Source organism: Pongo abelii, chromosome X (genome assembly GCF_028885655.2).
Source record: "Pongo abelii isolate AG06213 chromosome X, NHGRI_mPonAbe1-v2.0_pri, whole genome shotgun sequence".
NCBI lineage: Eukaryota > Metazoa > Chordata > Mammalia > Primates > Hominidae > Pongo > Pongo abelii.
In genome coordinates this window covers 156,444,889-156,466,474 of record NC_072008.2, presented here as the reverse complement: position 1 = coordinate 156,466,474, position 21,586 = coordinate 156,444,889, and the positions used below count along the sequence as shown (strand labels likewise).

The 21,586-nt window shown below is 41.2% G+C and overlaps 1 protein-coding gene across 10 annotated transcripts in view; it reads right to left on the bottom strand.

The window, feature by feature from the left end:
- Nucleotides 1-276: 276 nt before the first annotated feature.
- LOC129053094 (uncharacterized) overlaps nt 277-21,586 on the bottom strand; it is a 67,340-nt gene continuing 46,030 nt past the window's right edge. For 8 of the 10 annotated variants that reach the window (XM_054545185.1, XM_054545184.2, XM_054545175.1 and 5 more), the window contains one exon: nt 277-14,166. The gene's annotated coding sequence lies outside the window, so the exon portion shown is untranslated. The remainder of the gene's footprint in view (nt 14,167-21,586) is intronic. The other 2 variants (XM_054545177.1, XM_054545180.1) reach the window with 2 other exon arrangements.

The window sequence follows — 21,586 nt, the reverse complement described above, 5'->3', positions numbered from 1 at the left end:
AATTTCAACATGAGTTTTGAAGGGGACAAACAACATTCCAATCATAGTGCACGTGCGCTTGCATGCGTTGGTGTGTGTGTGTCTGCGTATGGAGAGAGAGAGAGAGGGAGAGAGAGAGATTTTAAGGAACTAGTTCAGATGACTGTGGGAGATGGTAAGTCTGCACATGCAGACAGGCTAGAAACCCGGGTAAGAAGTGATGTTACAGTCTGGAATCCAAAATTTGCATGGCTGGTCAAGCAGCCTAGAAACTCAGGCAGGGTTTCCATGTTACGGCCTTGAGGCCAAATGTTTTCTTCTTTGGGAAACCCCCATTTTTTTTTTTTTAATCTCAAAGCTTTCAATGAATTGGATGAGGCCCACCCACATTATGGAGGGTAATGCTTTACTCAAAGTTTACTGATTTAAATGTTAATCTCATCTTAAAAAATCCCTGAACAGCAATATCTAGACTAGTATTTGACCAAACAACTGGGCACCATAAGCTAGTCAAGTTGACACATAAAATTCACCATTACTAGTGTCCAAATATGGTCTGCCTTTGCTGCTCATCTAGGTCATTTACTCTTCTCCTTTGAACTGGGTTTATCTTGGACTAGCTGATACTGGCTTTGTACCCTTTGCCTGGTCCCTAAATCCTGTCATATCTTATAAGAATAGTCCCATACATTCAGTCTGCTCTTCTTCTACCCTTTAACTGCTTCCAGAATTACTTGATTCTAAGCTACTAGACAAGCAACAGCAGGCACCAAACAAAAAGAAGCCAGTAGCCCCTGTACTCTAGGTCAGGAAATTCCTCTCCACTCAGGAAATTCCTCTCCTTCAAACTTCCTCATGCATTAGCTCTGCTGGCCCCAAAGTACTTGGCTTTGTGTACTGTCTCGCTGGTCTCATCTAGCTCCATGTCAAGCTGTTTGCCTTCACTCTGACCTCAGGATGTTGATCCAAATCTTCCCTGTCCACCAATACTGGGAAAGAAGTCCCATGTCTGTAAACTCCATCCATCCGGGAAGGAAGACTAGATAACCTGTATGATGCATTACAGTTCTTAAAACACTTTCACATCCACTACCCACTAACTGGTATTCCTTGACATTGCCTGAAAGCTTATAAAGATATCATCCACAAAGCCTCACTTGACATATAAGAAAACTGAGGTTCAAAAAGTGTAAGTCCTCAACACAAGGACATGTAGCTAGCCAATACACGTGACCCTGCTATGGGGCTGAAGCTCTGGGTCATTTCATTAAGCCAGAAGCACCTTGGCAAGGAGCTGAATACTACTAGACTAAGTACTACTACTACTAACAATGCCACCTTAGATTCATACGCAACTTAGCTTCCAAAATGATCACAAAGGCATTTCTCACCTTTCACCTAATTTTCTCAGGGTGGCTCAAAAATTCCCAACAGCATCCCTCTACCTACTGTAGGCTACAAAGACACAAAAATTCTCCTTCATCATCCATCTCAGAATATTAACTTGAATTTAGCCTACAAGGTCATCAAAAGTAAAGTTTTACAAGGTTGTTCATTAACTGGTGCATAGTGACTGAGAAACCAGACACAGTAGCTTTCATCTCAAGGGATGGGCCCACAAACCTGGCCCTGGCAGGGCAACCTGGCCCAAGGACTGCCCATATAGTCTTTGTAAGTTATAACTGAAACTTGGCTGGGACTAGAATAGACCAGCCTGGGGAAATCTAAAACATAGAGACTAGGCAGGCCCGTGATGGCTTTGAGGTTAGGGTCTCCAATAAGAGATGAGAAGTAGAGACTAATAATCTTGTGTTGTGTAGGCCCAGACATGAGTTAGAGGGCAATGTCCCCACAGAGCAGATGAAGCACACCTTAAGAGGGTCTGGTAATAAGCAGCAGGCAGAGGTCCAGGCAAGGCAGGCCAGCAGCCTCACTGAGGATCAACAGTAAGCAACAAAAGGCTATGCTAGCTAGTAGGCTATGAGGCATTGTGGAGTCTTGGACACAAGCCTTAGACAAATATCTCCATGGACAGGCAGATGAGTGATCCCAGAGAATTCTGGCAGTGGACAAGCACAGACCCCAGGAAGACTGAAAAGGACAACAGAATTTCAGTCCTCAGTGGAAAAAGACACCAAGTACAAAGCCAAGGTAGGGAACAGGCTCTCTAATAATTAAAGAAAGTAGGTAGTAGACAGATAATGAGCTCCTGGATATGGAAGAGAAGGCAAGGTGTGCCAGTCACAGGAAGGTGGCAAGAATCTATTTATTAGGACTGAGGGGAAGAGTCCAAGAACAACTTGCAGCCGTACTGCATCCATGACCTGCTTTTAAGACTCTGGATCCTTCAGATCTCTCCTGAGTACAAGGTAGGGCCTCAGAGCCTTGCTAGGTAGAGCGGAGTAAGGTGCAGGGCCTCATTCTGGGAGTCACATAGGCCCAGTTGTGGGGAAAGGAGGACTGAAGGAGCATGAAGCCAACAGGCCCATTATAGGGTTTGTTGAGTGGAGAAAACACTTTCCTATCCAGGGAAAAGCCTGTAGGGGGAAAACACAGTTCTCTTTACATGTCACCCACCACTCTGATCCAGGGATCCTGGGATGTGGGTCTCTCTTTCTTATTTCACAGGATGTCAGTAAGTAACCCCCAGAGCCACAGCCGGGGGAAATAGAACCCTAACTATTCCAGAATCCTAGAATTGGAAGGCAGAAGAGTTCAACACCTGGCATTTAAAAAATGGGGAACCTGAGATCTGCCCAAGATCACCTAATAATTTAATCATAGAGGCTGAGACTTAGGTTTCCTGACTCCTAGCCTGAGGTTCTTTCCACTAAACCCCAAAGGTGAATATTCTGACACCCACATGCATCTGAAGACGGCTTTATGACAGCCCCAATTTCCATCTATGCCTTGGACAATCAAGCTGATTTATCTCATTTGGTTTCAAAAAACACATTTATAGATATAGATCAAGTAGGGGAGACTTCAGCAACCACCATATATAATAAATTAACTTTCTGTCTAAAGCCTGACTTACTTTGTCATTTGAGAAATAATGGAAATACCTACAATATGAACCCCTCCACAAAGCGTGATATATTTAGCAACTTTCAGTAGCATGTTAATTTCAAAATTTCAATATTTCCCCGTTGCTATAGCTATGGCATCTGGTTAAATCAGAGTTCAGCAGCTGTGGGCAACGCTAATACTGATTCCAGCCAACTTTTTGCTTTGTTTCTAATGCAGGATGAGGAAAATGAGAGCAAAACAGTCCCATTCTCTCCCACTCCCTCCAAGGAGCAAAACCCCTTAACTAGTCTGAGTTAGACAACATATTAATTCTCCATCTGGCACCAACACAACTGGAGCCCTAAGTCCCAAAGTATTGAATTGATGATGCAAATAACTCCAGATCTATAACTGGGAGTTACATGTTCAGGACATGCTAATACGTGAAGGCTGTGATCTGCTCATCCAGAGAATCTTGCTGCCTCGTATAGCTGCATGCTTTTGTCAATTCCTTTTACAAACATACCATTTGAGGATTCCTGGACATGAAAAAATAAGGGCTTTCAAATAGAGTCATCACTTTGGGCTACACAGCTCACAGCTTTCCATTTTGTGCTACAATTATTTAAGGGCTTCTTTTACCCAATTTTCAAGAGAAGTTATCTTAGGCAGGTTTCTTAGGTCTACACACTGGGTCCATTAATGGGCTCTAATCTGTCTACACAGCCCTCTATTTCCTTGACTCCAAATAGTGACTTGGTCTCTAAATGTTATTCCAAACATTTATGGGCCATCATAAATACACATGACAGAGTATTTCCAAAGTTGTGACAATAAAATCAATACAGTATAAATTATGGCATAGATACATGATGGCATGCTATATTATAGGATTGGAAAGTAGGGCTGGGCCCATTTTTAAAAAGGCATTTAGCAGGTTTTCTATAATCCTTTCTCTCAAATGTTAATTTTGTCTTCAAATTTTCAAAGTTTTGTTGGCACAGATTTTCTAGAAAATGGGGTCTAGAAAATAGGGTCTATACCTGAATTTAAATAGAATGACCCAAGTCTGACAAAACCAGACTTGGGTCATTCTCAAATAAGGCCAACGGCTCATCTCAATCAATATAATTTCTACCTGAGAACCCTCAGCTTGAGAAGGACCTAGACTCATAGGAGGTCTGCTACTGAAATCTTTTGGGGGGCTACATAAATGGGAAATCTAGACATTGGGATTGTCCTTGTTTTTCAAATTAAAAATATCCATGAAGTGCCTGCAAGGTGAATACCTTGTCTGTCTCCAATATCCTGGAATCCCAGCAACAGCTCCCCATTTCCACTTTAATGTGCATTTCCAATGTACACGTGAAGACCCATGTACATTGCACACACGTCCAGAGGAATTCAGCGATTTTGAGTTTCTGTTTAGAATGATGTTGCCATAACATGATTATATGACATCAGGGTTTTATCACGCAATAATATGCATTATTGGCCAATATTTCCTTTCTTATTCCCAAATGTCTTATCAATACTCCCTTGTGGTATCCATGTTATTAGACGCTCATTGTACAAACTCCTCACAGTAATGGGGACTTATCCTCACTGATGCTCACATTAATTCAAAACTCAAAAAGACACAAACTGCTAAGTTTTTGGTGAATAAGGCAGGGATGCTTTGGAGATCAGTCCAAGAATCTCAAGAGCATTCTTATGTAACTCTGTAACTTTTGAAATATATTTTGGAGTGAAATACAATTGGTTAACAGTGACTGGAGAGAAGGTGATAAAAGGATATCCTTTACTATCTGGCTGTTGCTTGTGTCCCAAGTTAAGAAAACACATACAGAAAAGCACCGAATTGGAAATCAAAAGACACGGATTAATTAGTGTTTGCTCTGCCAATGTAGCTGTGAGACATTGTGCATGTCTCTTGGCCTCTTCAAATCTCAGGTCTCCCCATCTATAAAATGATGGAGTTTCATTAGCTGATTGCTAAAGGACTTTCCTATCACAGAGTCTATGGTTTCCTAACATCTTCATTCTGCAGATCATGGTGAGGGTTATCCCTAGTTTTCTGATGTCTATGCTCACGGCCTCACTATTAGCCTAACTGATTAAAGGCATAAGCTTCTGAAATTGTATGACCAGACTTGCCTTTATTATCTCATTCTCAAATACTTCCATATTTGATTCCTTTCCAAGATTCTTTTAATTCGTGGTTATCTCATTGAACTTACTTAGGCCAAAAACAAGACACAAGAGAAGCAACTGACACATTTTACTCCATAGGTGAAGGTTTTGTGCCCACACAGATGATGGATGGGTGGGAAACAATGTCATTTGATGTCCACTGAAGGAATTTTAAATGCTTACTCTAGACAGGAGTACTTGAAAACTGCTTTTACATATATAAAGAGCTTTAACACTTGCAAAGAATTTGGTGTGGCTGTGTAGCCCCAAGAAGTTTAATCTAGGAACAAGCAGTAGAAAATAGATTTTGGTATGGCGTAAAGAAAAGCTTTCTAATAGGGCAGCCTGATGAAATAAGCTGCCTTGAGATATAACCAGCACTCTGTCAGTGGAGGTACTCAAACCATAGGCTAGACAACCACTTGGTAGTGATGCAGCCAAAGGTACTTAGCCTACACTACCAGCTCATCTTTGAGGCCCCTTCGAACTCTAAAATTCTATGGGCCAATTTACTGCCTCACTCCCTTTTCTCACCTTCCCAGATAAAAACTGCTCCCTTATCTGTGTAATGCTCTCATATTCTAAATACTTTGACACATTGTATTCTGTGGTGATGTGTTAGGTGACTTGTGCATGTAGCCACATCTAAAAACACAGAATGCAAATGTGCCCTAAATGAATTCCCAACCTACAAGGTTTAATCTTCAACATGGCATTGCTGGGTTTGTAAACTGTTTAGCTTCTTTAATAATATTTCTTTATGCTTTGGTCACAATTCAATTTTTAGATGCCTAGGATGGAAAGGTTTTATTATTATGACTTTTTCTTAGAATCTTAAAACATTAGTTGCCACAGCATCCTGAGGAAAAAGATGCTGCTGTGAAGAAAAATGCAAATTGCTTGCTTGTGGAATATAGTGAGTCAGTAGCAGATGAACAGGCATAATTTAATTTTACAGGGCTAGAAAATATGGAATGGAAATAGAAACTAGAAATGCTTTACTCTTCCTAAATGATGATTTCTACTTCTCCCTGTCCCAGATTAAGGTCTTACCAAGTCAGAGTGGCAGTATGAGAGCAGGTGAGCAGTAGAAAATAGTGAAGCCCAGACAGGTTAGCAGAGAAGGTTGGCTCCAAATAAATGAGCTATTGTAGGAGCTTGGGATGAGCAAAAGATCACACAAACTGGTGGGCAGAGCCAGATGGGAGGCTTTAAGACCATACAGATATCTATATAGTGCTTATGTCTGCACAGACTCACTATGGAAGGATCTGAAAGAAGGTAATGATAGCAGCTGCCTCTGGAGGAGGGAACTAAGGAACACAGGATTAGTTAGGACAGGCGGGCCTTACATTCCACTGAATATATTTCTGTTTTATTTGCATTTTTATCACGTAGGTCTTACCTTAACAAAAAAAAGAACCTATCAAAAGAAGACAAGTTAGTAACTGTGAAGAGTGAAAATGTTGAAGGAACAGCACAAGATGCTCAACAGCCAGAAAATAAGCAAGACTGTCCTGACCTAAGCAAACAAGACAGGCCAGAGAACAAAGTAAGGCCCTTGATCTTGACCCTGACCCTGAGAGCAGTGCTGTCCAAATCACAGGTACCTGTATTAGTTTGCTTCTCACCTTGCTGTGAATTAGTCCTGAGCAAACCTGATCTAGACACCCACAGATAAAAATGAAAATACCTGGCTGGGTAGAAGGTGAGCTAGGGAGGGCAGGGGGTTTTCTTGGTAGAGGGACTGCTTTGATAATCAGGTTTCTTAGTGCACATTAAGCATGTGTTCTTATAAGAGATTTGATGAAATTTTCTAAAACCTATACAATGATAGGCATTTAAAGAGTGATGGTCACTTACGTCCCAAATGATAACTCCACCTTACTTTGGTGACAGACATAATATTCATATATATTGAATCAGATTCACTTATCACCTTGAAAATACAAAACCCAAACTTGAAGAGGCTTGTGTTCAGGCTTGAATGAAATGTTAAAAGTCATAAAGTTCAGTCTCATCAGATGTTTAAACCCCCTCTATGGCTTCCCTGCCAGGTAAGTGGTCAGTTCACTACTTGAACTCTTCCAGTGACAAGGAACTCACTACCAAATGAACTAGCCCACCGAAATCTTGGATAGCATAGTCATTAGAAAGTTTTCCCTTGTGTTGAGCCAATAATCTGACTTGCAGGCATTTCAATCTGTTAGTGCTGATTCTGTTCTCAGGAGATTACAGAACCAGACTGTTATTTGCCCTACATGTCAACCCTTCAAATCTTTGCGAGTTACTATAATGGTCCCCAGACTCCTCTCATAATATTAAAGTAAATTATCTCCAGTTATTTCCACTGTTCTCTATACAACCAGGTTACAAAGTCATCCACATCCTGGTAACTTTCTGAATGGACTCTCATTTGTCTAGGTGCCTTGTATGACAGGAACACAAGTAAGAAGTAAACAGAACAGGTGTGTGCAGGTATGGACCACTGCTTCTTGTACTCTAGGCACTAGCCTTCAATAAGGTGGTTTGAGGTCACATCAGTCTTTTGGAGCAGCAACATCAACCTGTTAGGTACTGTTGGTCTTTCTATCAATTGAAACCTTGAAGGCTTCTTCCTACCTGGTGCTATTAAAGCAGATCACTCTTGCGTGGTTCATTGGGGTTTGAAACCCACATTTCCCTGTTACATTTCATCATCTTGGGTTTGGTTTACTGTTACTTTCTGACAGCCAATGACTGTGTGAGCCAATGCCTTCACTTGGCTGCCCAGCTCCCCCATCTGTGAATCTCCTCACAGGCCATCAGTGGTCTCTCCATGTCACTCTTGACAGTGCTGAACAGGTCAGAGGAAGGGATGGTGCGCTGAGCAACAGCACCAGCAGCCTCTCTCTGAGGACATTAGTCTAGCCATCAGCATCTGTCACTGTAGGTTCAAAAAGGGCACATTTCTCTACCTTTTCCTTCATAGATGAGAAAAGCCTTTGAATTTTAGAAATCTTCTTTGCAAATACAAGGTACTTATATTCTTTTAACTCATATTTACTTTTTACTTTTCACCAAGGACATAATAATCCTTGAAAACATTTGCTTATTTTATACTTGTCTGAAGAAAGTAAACAATCTTTTATTGTAAGGTGGAGCCATTTCTTCATACATAAATATTTACTGAGTGTCTCCCTATGTACCAGGCACCAGTCTAGGAGCTGAAAATAAACAATGAAGAAAGGCAACATTCCCTGCCCTCCTGGCATGTACACTCTAGCAGGGCTCAGGGTCCAGATGAATGTTCTTGATGTACCAAGAATATGCTAATGAGTTAATGTTTCTCTTCAAAGTGCAGTCTAAACAAACAATTCGGTCCCTCCTGAAAGAAGACTTACTGCCTAGGAGGGTTCTGAATCTTGTTCATCTTCAAGGAGCTCCACAGAGTTTTGTGGTTCAATTCAGTTCAGTGAGTATCTGGGAGGTGCCTGTGTGTAGCCAGCATGATACTTGATGCTGTCAGAGACAACAGGGACCTAGTAAGATGATTGTCTCTATCTTTTCTAATAAAGCTGACCATCCAACTGGGGAGGCAAGCCTGCATTTAGGTTCCCAAACTTAGTTACAGAAATACAGGATGAAGAATAACAGACTTGAGAGTATATTACTTCAAAAAGAGCTCACTGAGAGACTTTGAAGAATTCCTCCCCCTGCTCTGAGACCCATTTCCCTCCCACATAAAATGAAGGGATTATACTGGCAGTGGTTCTCAGTGGGGATGGTACTGTCCCCTTAGGAGGAATGAGGAAATATATGGGTTGGGGGTTTTTTGGTCATCAGAATGACTGAGGGGTGCTACTGGAATCTAGTTGGTGGGAACAAAGTGTACTACACGTCTTGCATTGCACAGGACAAACAGTCCCCTGCAAGGAAGCATGGTCCCACCTAAAATTCCAATAGTGCCTGATATGGTTTGGCTCTGTGCCCCCACCCAAATCTCATGTTGAATTGTAATCCCCAGTGTTACAGGAAGGGCCTGGTGGGAGGTGATTGGATCATGGGGGCAGTTTGTAATGGGTTAGCACCATCCTCCTAGCACTGTTTGTTTAAACATGTGTAGCACCTCACCCAACTCCTGCTGGCCATGTGAAGATGTGCTTGCTTCCCCTTCGCCTTCTGCCATGATTGTAAGTTTCATGAGGCCTCCCTAGAAGCAGAAGCCTGTACAGCCTGCAGAACCATAAGCCAATTAAACATTTCTTTATAAATCACGCAATCTCAGGTATGTCTTCATAGCAGTGTGAGAACGAACTAATACAGTGCCCCCACTGAGTTGCGTTGGTAGGTCATCCCACTAAGGGTCCTTCTATCATTCTGACTTTGTGACTTAGGGACTTTAGCTGATCACAAGACATGATAGGGCTGTCGAACTACCAATACAACCTTGGACTACTTTGTTAACCGGAGACCCATGTTTCTTTTGGAACCACCAGCATCATGATCACCTGTGATGTTTGTTAAAATACAGAGTTCCTGGTCCTATATATTGAAACAGGATCTCTGTAGGTAAGGCCCAGGATTGTGGATTCTAGTGCCCATTAAAATTTGAGGGTTTACATAAAGAGAAAGCTGGTCCTGCCTTCCTTGACACTGATGAGAACAGTGCTGGATTCCAACTTCACTACCCTTATGACCCTGTAAATGAAATATGCCCAAAACCCTCCAAAATATCCTGAAGCTTACATCCTGTTGTCCGTCTCTCCTAAACTCTCCTCATCAGGGTTCTTTAACATTCCATTTTGCTGTTTCTTCTCCTCACTTTTCTTCATTTACTTCTCTTTTCATCCTATGCCCTAAAATAGCAGTTCTCGGTCCGGGCGCGGTAGCTCATGCCTGTAATCCCAGCACTTTGGGAGGCCGAGGCGGGCGGATCACGAAGTCAGAAGATCGAGACTATCCTGGCCAACACGGTGAAACCCCATCTCTACTAAAAAAAATACAAAAAATTAGCCGGGCGTGGTGGTGGGCGCCTGTAGTCCCAGCTACTCAGGAGGGCTGAGGCAGAACAGCGTGAACCCGGGAGGTGGAGCTTGCAGTGAGCCGAGATCACGCCACTGCACTCCAGCCTGGGCAACAGAGCGAGACTCTGTCTCAAAAAAAAAAAAAAAAAAAAAAAATAGCAGTTCTCAAGTTGTGTTCAGGCCCTGGGCTATTCATTCATAACCCTTGCCATTGAAGAGCTTAGTGTTATCTTGAATGATTTATGACTAGCATACTTTAATCATACATGAAATTCACAGAGAGAAAAACATAATTAAAAATTTACAGACAATAAATGCTTAAATGCTATGGGAGGTTAAAATAAGAGATATTGTCATGTCACAAGCCACCCAAATATACTACTGTATCCTCTTAGAAGAAAGAACAAGGAGTAAAGGTGGCAGATGAAGGTAGGATCCAGAGGAGTGTGTGGGAAAGTGCCTTCATAACACTGCCCAGGACAGCAAAGCTATAACTTCTGCTAAAAGTCTCCTCTCTGAAATATTGCCAAACTCTTTTGCATTTTCCTTCTATCCTGGCACTGAGCCACGGTTGGAGGGAAAAGGTAGAACTGCAGCTATAGTGAAGTCATTGTGCCAGAAGCCATGGGACCCAGATTCTCCAAGTGAGGGAGCCAGGTAGTCATGTCATTGGAGTCCAGAAGCTCTGATAACGGTGTGGTCAAGGCCAGCCCTGGAAGCAAGCCACTATCCCCATCTAGGAAAAGTACCCTAAAGTAAATAATGTACTGGAGAGAAAGTAATCAATAATGTCTTCTTTGAATACAAAAGTCAATACATTGAGATGGCATATGGGAGGGAACTACCACTTTCTCAGCAATTACATGGTAGGTACTACACTTAAAATAACCCTGTGATGTCATGATTTTTATCCCCATTTTTGCAGATGAGAAAATTAGGCTCAGAATGATAAAGCTAGCAAATACAGAAGTCCTTTCAAAATCAATTATGTCTAGTTCCAAGGACTATACTTTTTTGTTGTTGTTCTAAAAACTTGGGATTACTGGGCACGGTGGCTCATATCTGTAATCCCAGCACTTTGAGTGGCCAAGGCAGGAGGATTGCTTGAGCCCAGGAGTTTGAGAACAGCCTGAGCAACATAGAGATTCTGTGTTAACAAAAAATAAGAAAGTTATCCAGGCATAGTAGTACATGCCTCTAGTCCCAATTACTTGGGTGGCTGAGGTGGGAGGATTGCTTGAACCCAGGAGATGAGGCTGCAGTGAGCTGTGATGGCACCACTGTACTCCAGCCTGGGTAACAGAGACCTTGTCTAAAAAAAACAAAAACAAAAACAAAACAAAACAAAAAACTAACCAACAACCTTGGGATCTGGAAATCATATTGGGGAAAAGCCAACATTGGAAGGCAAGTCAACCAGGAAGGATCAAGGTAGCTGCCAGCTAGGTTCCCCAGAACATGGTAGAGGGCAACATGTGTCTGCTCAGGACAGGTCTAGGTCAGAAGAGCCCTAGTCAAGTACTGCCACAAATTATTCCAAAGGATAGGATATGATGGGCAGCAGGAAACAGGTTCATCTATCGATAGGGTCATGATAGCTAAAGTCAAAGGTTAACAGAGAAGAAGGTCAAAACTTGATATGTGAGGTGCCACTTTGCAGCCCCCCAGATATCAGACTGACCAAGGGATGAGAGGAGGCTGGCATAACCTGGCTGGCAGCAAAAAGGATCGACTGGATCCAGATGTAGGCCCTGTCTCCAATGTTTCTTTTATTTTTTATTTTAATTTTTAAGTTCCAGGGTACATGTGCAGGATGTACAGGTTTGTTACACACGTAAAAGTGTGCTATGGTGGTTTGCTGCATTTATCAACACAACACCTAGGTATTAAGCCCCGCATGCATCAGCTATTTTTCCTAATGCTCTCCCTCCCTCCACCCCAATCCACTGTTTCTTAATGGAAGGCATCACGGCCCAGCCTGGTAAAATCTTAGAAGGGCTCTAATAAAAAGATAAATGACATTCTACTGACATAACTTTATCCACATGTTCAATAAATATACCACCAAAATTCATTCATGCACATAAAAAACATTTACTGATATGGTATTATATGCCAGGCACCATGACAACAACAGAAAAGATGGCACAGTCCCTATCACTACCCATGTGACTCTGAGCCAGGCATTATTAGGAACATTCGATACATTTGTAACGATTCGTTTGATATCTGCCTTCACCACCAGACTGGGAGATTTACTTGTGTAGGGAGCGACTGTATCAGTCTGAATCACCCCAGTATCTGTAGCTCTCTCAGCAAGAACCTGGTCAATAGCTGACATTCCTGTTGCAGATATGTCTGCTGGATTAACAGTACATTTCTTGGGTGGTGCTAGGGAGTCCAGAGGAAGGCATCTAAATTAAATTGGGATGAGGGTGGTCAAAAAGTTTTTTTCCAGGAAGAAGGGGCTCCTCATACTGAATTCAAAAGAATGAGTAGCGTTAGCAAGAGGAAGAAGAGGGGGAACAGCCTCAGCAGATGGAACAACAATGCCAATTGCCAGTTCTGACTGAACTAGCCTAAATAAGTACTAATCACTTAGCAACCCCTGAATTCATTCAAACAATTAGATTTTAACCAATCCGAATGAAAGCAGCAGCTGTGTGTAGAGACAAGACTACGCACTGTGTCCTGTGCATGTGTGTTTGCCAGCAGAGTTGGTTGTTGTTCTAGTATGATACGTAATGCTGAGCAGGAGGTGGTGGGCATCACAGGAATCCTCCAAGAGAGCACAACGTAGCAACCTCAGACTCTCAGCAGCGTAGTCCTCAAACGGTATTCACTATACTACTCAATAGGCTTTCTAGTCACTTCTTCAAGGTAGCCTCTGCCCCTGGACTATTTGCTGACCAGTCTGCTTCTTGTTCCACTGGCATATAATCTCATCAAGCAGCTCTGGCTGTCTGTGACACGTTAAAGTTGTCCATCAAGTCTCTGCTATTTCTTTCATTGAGAGGCAGAATCTGATTACCTTCCCCTTGAATCTGGGTTGGTCCTCAGTGACTTACTTGACCAAGAGAATGCAGTGGAAGTGACATTTTGGGACTCTAGAGGCTGAGTCATAAAAGGCTGTGCATTTTCCACTTGGATCGCTGGAACACTAGCCCTTGGGGCCCTGAGCTGACACATAAGAAGTCCAACCACCCTGAGGTCATCATGCTGTTGAGGCCATGTGTAGGTTCTCTGGTTGACAGGGCCAGCTGAGCCTAGCCTTCCTGCCATCCTTGCCAAAGCACCAGACAGACATGTGAGTGAAACTGGAGAGGGGGATACAGAGAGGAGGTTACCATACCAGCGCATTTACCAGCTGAATGTCACTGGGTAATCCGTGTTGATCAGAAGAATCACCAAGATCTTGAGCCCTGCCTGAATTTCTGAATTGTGAGCTATAGTACAATGGTTTTTACAGTAAAATGGTTTTTACATTCAGCAACTAAGTTTTGAGGGTGGTTTATCACACAGCAATAAGCAAGTGGAACACTGTCTTAGTCAACATTATATCAATGGTGCTGGTATTGTGCCTGGCATGTAGTCAACTTGCAGCATAAATTCACTGACTGAAGGAATCAGTACTAGAGAGAAGGATACGAAAAAGGGACATCAGAGAAAGATAAAGATGACTTCCAAGTGGCAGTTGTTACCTGTTGATACAAATTCATATACAATGAGTAGAGTTTTTTTAAGTAACATGGTACCTACTCTCAGAAACTAACCAGAGTAGACATTTAAATTGTCCTGGAGGGGGTAAAAAAGAAACAACTGAATCTTTGTGCTATGTTGCCTACCATAAAGTACAGCTGCCCAATGGCTGTCCCTTTGTCCCAGATCTCAGGATATTCCAGCTTTCATGATCTAGACCCAGTCCAGCTACAATTAATATGCTTTTCCTTCTCTTCACTGTTAAGACCTCTGCACTTTCCTGGAAGTGATTAATTCAAAAAAAAAAGCCAGCAAGAAACTATGAACAAGAAAATAATTACCATGAATCTTTTCATCTTATTGATAACAATTTTATAAATTAGTTTCCAAGGAATAAAGATTATTCTTGCTTTAAAAAAGAAAATAATTACCAAAATGAATGGGCTTTCAAGTTTGGCTTCAGAACCAGACCCACTTTCTAAAGTACACATACAGACTGTGCCTCCTGATGGAAACACGGAGACTTTGATTCTAAATGTAACTATGTTTTACTTGCCTCACCTTTAATTGTATGAAGTTCAGACCTAAATTCAATCAGTAGCCTATTGTTTGTTGCTTCCTGGGAAGCAAGTAGCAGCTGAAAGGAGAGCTGGGGAAGAATTGGGTGGGGTTGGAAATCTGAATCTTGGCACCACTCTTATGAATTTTCTTTTCCATTTTACTCACCTCCTTCTGGCTCTGATGTTATCAGTAATTTCCCAAGACAGAGAAAACCCAGACTTCCTCAAAGAGTTCAACTACCTGCCTCAGCAAAATCCAAAATGGGGAGACCAGCTGCTCCATAGAAACTCTGCTCCTGTGTTTGTGTCCAAGGAAACTTACAGAAAGGAAACACACTGGCAGGGCTCTTTCATTTCTGCCTTCCTCTAGCTGGCTAAGAAGCAAAGTCTGTGGTGATTCTGGGCAGCCCATCCAAAATTTGGAATGGACAGGACACTCTTGCAGCCAGTGAACAGACAGCAAAGGAAAGAGAAAATCAAGCCACTTTTGATGTATTCAAAGACATGAGCAAAACGGCACCAACAAAATGGATGATGAGCTCTGCAAAGGACAGCACATAAAAGCAAAGTTACTTTAATTTTCACATTGAGTCTAGGGTTGCAGTTGTCTGACAACAGTTTTCAAATGGCACAAATGTTACAAGACCAAACCTGGCTTTTTCTACCTTACACTGCTCACCTGAATTCCTCTGGTTCCTCCAAAACCACATCTCTGAGTTTCTGCTAAGCTTTTGAGAGTTTTGAGACGAAAAGCCAATGACTTTCTTATTCAAGTACTAGAAGGCAATATTGTATAGCTTTACAGATGCAAAATATAGATACAGATCAAGAATCAGTGTATTTGGGCTCTAGTTCTGCTTGTGCTGTTAACTGACTGTGTTATCCTAGACTATTCCTTTCCCTTCTCTAGGCTTAAGTTTTCTCATCTGCAAAATGAAGAGCATGGACAGACAGTGTGTAAGGGCTCTAAATGGCAAATATAATGAAATACTCATTATCCAAGGCTCATTTTTACAAGTGTAGCTTCTCTGTGGGTCGCCTTGGTTTCAAACTTATGGATAACAACACTTTTGATGAATGCCTTCGCTGTTAAATTAAGGCTTTGCTGCCATTTCAACATCTTCTTAACTTCGTATTCAGAACTACTCTTGGAAATCCACACACTTAACTACCTCCCATGTTGTGAAGGAAATCTTAGAGGTCAATGATTAAGAGAACTAAAAAATGAGGGGCATATATCTAGAATTAAGTAAAAAAATCAGTCATCAAATAATAGTGACATTGTGTTAAGTGGCCACCATATGTGAAGACTTTACATGGATCATTCTAACCCTTATGACAGCAATAAAGGTAATAAAGCATTAAGTTGTTGGTGAGAGTCAGACACTGTATTTGACACTCTGAAATACATGATCTCTGACAGAAAATACTGCATAGCACTTGCTACCTGCCAGGCCTTGTTTTAAGTGCTTCCTGTATATTAATTTCCTTAGTACTCACACTGACCTCATGAGGAAAAAGGTATTATTAACCTCATTCTACAGATGAGGAAACCAAGGCACAGAAAGGTTAAGTAACTTGACCAAGGACGTACAAGTTAATAGATAACAGAGCTAGGAATCAAATCTACAAAGTCTGATCCATACAACCCTACAAGAAAGATAATGTCCTATAACTGTAGGGATGCTTTTCAGCTGTGGATTAGCTGACAAATCAACCACAAAACCCCAATGGCCTAACACAACAATGGTTTACTTCTCACTCATGCTACATGTTGATTGCAAGTTGATGAGTGCCTATGTTCCATATAGTCACTTAGGGACCCTTGATTGATGGCGGTTCCACCATGGAGATTGTTCCCCATTGCCTCAGCAGGGGTAAGAGAGCACACGGAGATTGCACACTTGCTTTTTTCTACTTCAGCCCCAAAGTGTCACAGGTAATTTTCCCTCACAGCTCATTGGCCAGACCTAATCATATGGTCCCACCTAACTATAGGAAGCTTGGAAATTAGTCTTTCATGCTTTCAGAAGGAGAGAATCAGATGGTAGTAAATACTAGTTATGTCTATGCAAACTGCATGTATCAAAACATCCAACTAAATGTTCAGCTACATATGTAACGGAAAATAGTATTCTTTTAGCAAGGGAAAACAAAACGGTTAGGATAGGTAACTAGCAGTGTCCATCATATACCCTAATCTTAAGATGAAGAGTGTGAGACTTAGAGAGGTTTAGTAATGGATTAAAGGTCATATAGTAAGAAAGTAGTACACTCAAATTTGAACTCTGGTCTGACTCCAAAGCCTATAATCCTTTTGCTCCAGCAAACTGCCTCCCAAAGACAGGAAGAAATTGTTTTGTGATCATCCACCACTCAGAATTATCCACAATGGTCCACAAAGTCTATACAAGAGAACTAGAGCTAGAGCTGGCTATTGACCACTGCCTGCATCATATAAAACCAGAGATGTCAGAACAGGAAGGGGTTCTTACATGACAGATCAGACCACCTATTGCCACCTTAGTACTTTTCAGATATGGAAACTGAGGCCCACGATGTGGAGTATGTTGTTCAAGAATACATGGATGATAATGAGACAGTGCTACCATAACATTTGTATCAAGCAGGGTCTTGGCAGGAAACAGAGCACATTCAAAAGGTGTAACTGAAGGTAGGGGCAGGGTTAAGGGAACCTATAAGGTATGGTGCATTGGTCCTGGATCAGTAGCAGGAAGAAACCACTACCATCTCTAGACCTGAAGTGAGAAGGAGAGTAATGGTTACCAGAACCTGGTAAAAGCTGAGGCTGTCAGAGAGGGACAACCCAACACAAGCTATGGCATGAAATAGTGGAACACAGCCACTGCCAAATGTGACCTGGCAGAGAAGAAGCTGGAGAAGTAAATACCAAGATCTGGCTTTCCTCTCAACCCTCTGATCCTTTCTCCCTCCCCCACATACCTCCCATTGTCAAACCTAACTGGAAGCTAGAGGACAAGGGAGCCTGGTTGATGCAGCCCATAGAAGTCAGTCTCCAGGGGCCCAGAGCAGGGTAAGGAAGGGTAGAGTGCAGCTGGAGTGGGAAACTCAAGAGTATCCATTATAGTGACTTTCCTTTCTTTTTACTGATTCATTCATTTATTTATTTACCATGCGTAGTGTCAGAAAGTGCTAAACACATTTTAATTTCCATCAACATTCAAGTTTTGTCTTTAAAATTTGGTGGTGAAAGCATGTCATCTAGCCAAGTATAATGCTAGTTTTATTTCAAAGACCAGGGGTAGATTTTAAGGCCATGCTCAGTTTAGCATGAGGTAAAGAAAACTACATTTAAAAAATTCTACCACAGCTTGACTTCTGGTTAAACATGGCAGACTGATAATACATGATTATCTCTCTCCCTCCTGAAGTCTCATTAATGGAATTAAAACAATGCAAATAAAAAGTGTGTGTGTGTGTGAGTGAGAGAGAGAGAGAGAGAGAGGAGAAAGAGAGAAAGAGGCGTTAAGTCCACACAGACTAAGAAAACAGGGAAGGAGACATTAGTGGACAAGAATTATCCATAAATGTTTCGAAGACAGGAAATGATTGGAAGAATGAATATTTATTTCAGAGAGTAAAGGAAAAGCAAGTTAGAACCTAAGTGCTTGCAGAAAGACATGCCAATAAAAAGTGAAACAATTAGTCCCCATTGAATCCTGGGAAGGCTTAAGGGTTTAGAAATACCAAGTACCACAGAAATTGGGATAAGACACAGGAAAACAGGAATTAAAACTCTGTATATGGAGCAGCAGGCTCCCATATATACTTTTCAGCATGCAGCTACCCAGGTAACTATTTTATCCTCTCCCTTTGCCCCCAGGAAACAAGAGAGTTCCACTCTTTAATATGAATAGACAGCTAAGGATCACAAAACATTTGAGGAACTCTTCCAATATGAGAGAAGTCAAAACAAACAAACAGAGAAAACAGAGATGATACAATAACAGAAGAAAACTTAAAACTATAATTAATATCCTCAGAGATAAGAGAAAATTTATATCCATAAGCATAAGCAGGATACTACAAAAAGGAAGACACAGAAAACAAAGGAATTTAAGGACACTGAAAATATGATAATCAAACTGCAAAAAAGTAAAAGGATTAAAATAAGAAAATCTCCCAAAAAGAAGAACATAAAGACCAAGAGAGGAAAAGATAAGAAAAGCAGAGGAACAATATGGGAGGTCTAATATCCAAATAATTGAAATTTCAGAAAGAAAAAACGAAGGGGAGAAAATTATTGAAGTCATAATGTAAGAAAAATAAGGACATAAATTTCCACATTTGAAGCTCCTAAGGAAGGATCAGTAAAATGAATGCATAAAGATCTATACCAAGTCACACTGTCAAAATATGTCTGAATTACAAGGGCTAAAAAAAAAAAGAACCTAAAAGGTTTCAGAGCAAAGGAAAAAAACAATGCTTATATGGAAGACTCTTATACCAGAACTAGATTGGCATCAGCCTTTTAAATAACAACACTGAAAACGAGGAGACAATGGAGCAATGCCTTCAAAATTCTGCGAAAAACCAATTCATAATTTTATATGCAACACAGCTATTTATTTCCTTTGGCAAAAATATAATTTTACCTGTGGAAGGATTATTTTTATTTTCCAGGCTTATTGACATCAAGCTTGGCCATAAGACTTGATTTTCCAATGACATGTGAACAGAAGTGATGTGTACCACTTCAGAGCAGCAGCTTTGACAGCCAACACTGATTCAATCAGTGCTATTTTTCCTCTGCCATGAGAACTGCTTCTCCTAGACAGGGGCTGCTCCCTTAACCTAGGTGCCAGAATGAAAAAGACCTGGCTAGAACTACTGCTAACCCATGAAAGACACAGGATACCAGTAAGAAAGAAATCTTGTACAAGCCATTGGGATTTTGGAATCATTTGCACCACGGCATAACCTACTAAAAAGCTGACTAATACAATTCGTCATAAACCTTTATTTAGGAAGCTATTAAAGCATGTGCTCCAGCAAAACAAGTAAGCAAATAATTTTTAAAAAGGAGACAAAAGACCCAAAAACTAGGGTCCTAATACAGGAAACTGGCAAAGGCAGGATGATTCCTGTACAGCAGGCCCAGAGAGCCAAGGCTGAAGCGGGAGGCTGGAAGACTCCAGGAAAAAATAAAATTGGTAGGTTATCTGATATATTTCAGTGTTCAAAAAATAACACTGAGGACTACTTGATAAATCTGATGAATGTTGTGCAGAAAATAAGAAATTAATAAAAAGAAAACTAAGCAAATAAGAAATTAGGCAATTATTGACTCTGGGGAAAATAAAATATTATTCAAAAAAGGAAGTAAAAGCATAATGCATTGCTTGGCTTGGCACTGGACATAAATGCAAAGCTATAATAACAAACACTGAATACCAATTTTGAAAAAATACATGATTTACTTATATTGGAGTAATGGGGGAAAGAAAATGGAGAGGCTGTATGGTCATCATTAGGGCTGTTCACAAATATTCCAGAGCATCTCTTCCCAGGCACATGGTAGGGTTGTACTTCCAGGCCTCTTTTCAGATTAAGTATAGTCATGTGGCTTGCTTTGACCAATAAAATGTGAGTAAAATTAATTTATATCATACCTGGGAAGAAGTTTTGAGAGGCAGCAGGCAATTACCTCTTTATTCGCCCATTTCATAGATCATGTGATCAGGTGTTGAGATGGAGCCTCCATCATCCCATGTCCATCCTTCAGTGACCAACATGAGCCAGAGGCCCCCTGCCCACTTAAGTTGAATGTGTAGCATGAGCAAGAAATAAACTTCTGTTCTGCAAAGCCCCTGATAACTAGGAATGTCTTGTTATGCAGCACAGACCAGCCATGCCTCACTGATAGGGACTATGAGACAGCCAGCCTCTCATCTATCATCACAAGAAGTAAACACACAATATCTAAAATAATGAATCAAGTAATGGCAGCATAAGCATATTACATAAAATATGAAGGTAAGTACCAAAAGCAAGAGGAGCAGGATTGGGAGGAAGCAGTACCGGCCTGATTGGTTTTGTTGATGTTACTACAAGCCTGATTACAAAAATTATTCATATTATTACATTGATAAAAATAATTTTAAACCCATATATATATGCACATTTTACTGGAGATCCAGTATAAGGAATAAGATATTGGTAGCAGCAAGGTTTTAGTATGAATTTCCTCACCAGTGCTCAGGATTCCTAATGGAGAAGACAGGGTCTAGCCTTCATTGTTTTTAATAGAGGAACTCAACTATCTCTTGACCTTTAAGACAGGTTCCTTTCGATTAAACATTAACTCTAGATATTTCGTAGAACTTTATCCTCCAGGATCATCATTCCCCAAACAGCAATGCTAAAAACAGTAGAAATGGATAAATCAAGACATTTTTTATACTAAGTAATTAGGGATACTTTAGAACCAGTTTGTGAGAAGGACTTGGAGATTGTATTATTTTTAAAAATTACATTGAATCCAAGAAAACACACATTTCTCCAAGGGCTAAGCAGAAAAAAGACAGCTATGTCACAATAGAACACCTGCCCAAGTAGACCCTGGCACCTCCATCCAGAGATTTTTCTTCCTTAGAGAGTTTCTCTACTCATGTTTGGAAGGATTTATGCTGTACTATCTTTTTTTTTTTAAGACAGAGTTTCGCTCTTGTTGCCCAGTCTGGAATGCAACGGCGTGATCTTGGCTCACTGCAACCTCCGCCTCCCGGGTTCAAGCGATTCTCCTGCCTCAGCCTCCCGAGTAGCTGAGATTACAGGTGCCCGCCACCATGCCCAGCTAATTTTTTGTATTTTTAGTGGGGACGGGGTTTCACCATGTTGGCCAGGCTGGTCTTGAACTCCTGACCTCAGGTAATCCACCAACCTTGGCCTCCCAAAGTGCTGGGATTACAGGTGTGAGCCACAGCGCCCAGCCCTGCTGCACTTTTTTAAAGGAGCAATACCTTTCACACCCCAATAGCAAAAGAGGAAGAGCAGTCTATGAAAGACCCATGCATCTTACAGCAAAGCAACATAGATATGAAGCAACATGAATGACAGCCCACGGTGACGGTGAAACAACATCAGCAAATAGGACCT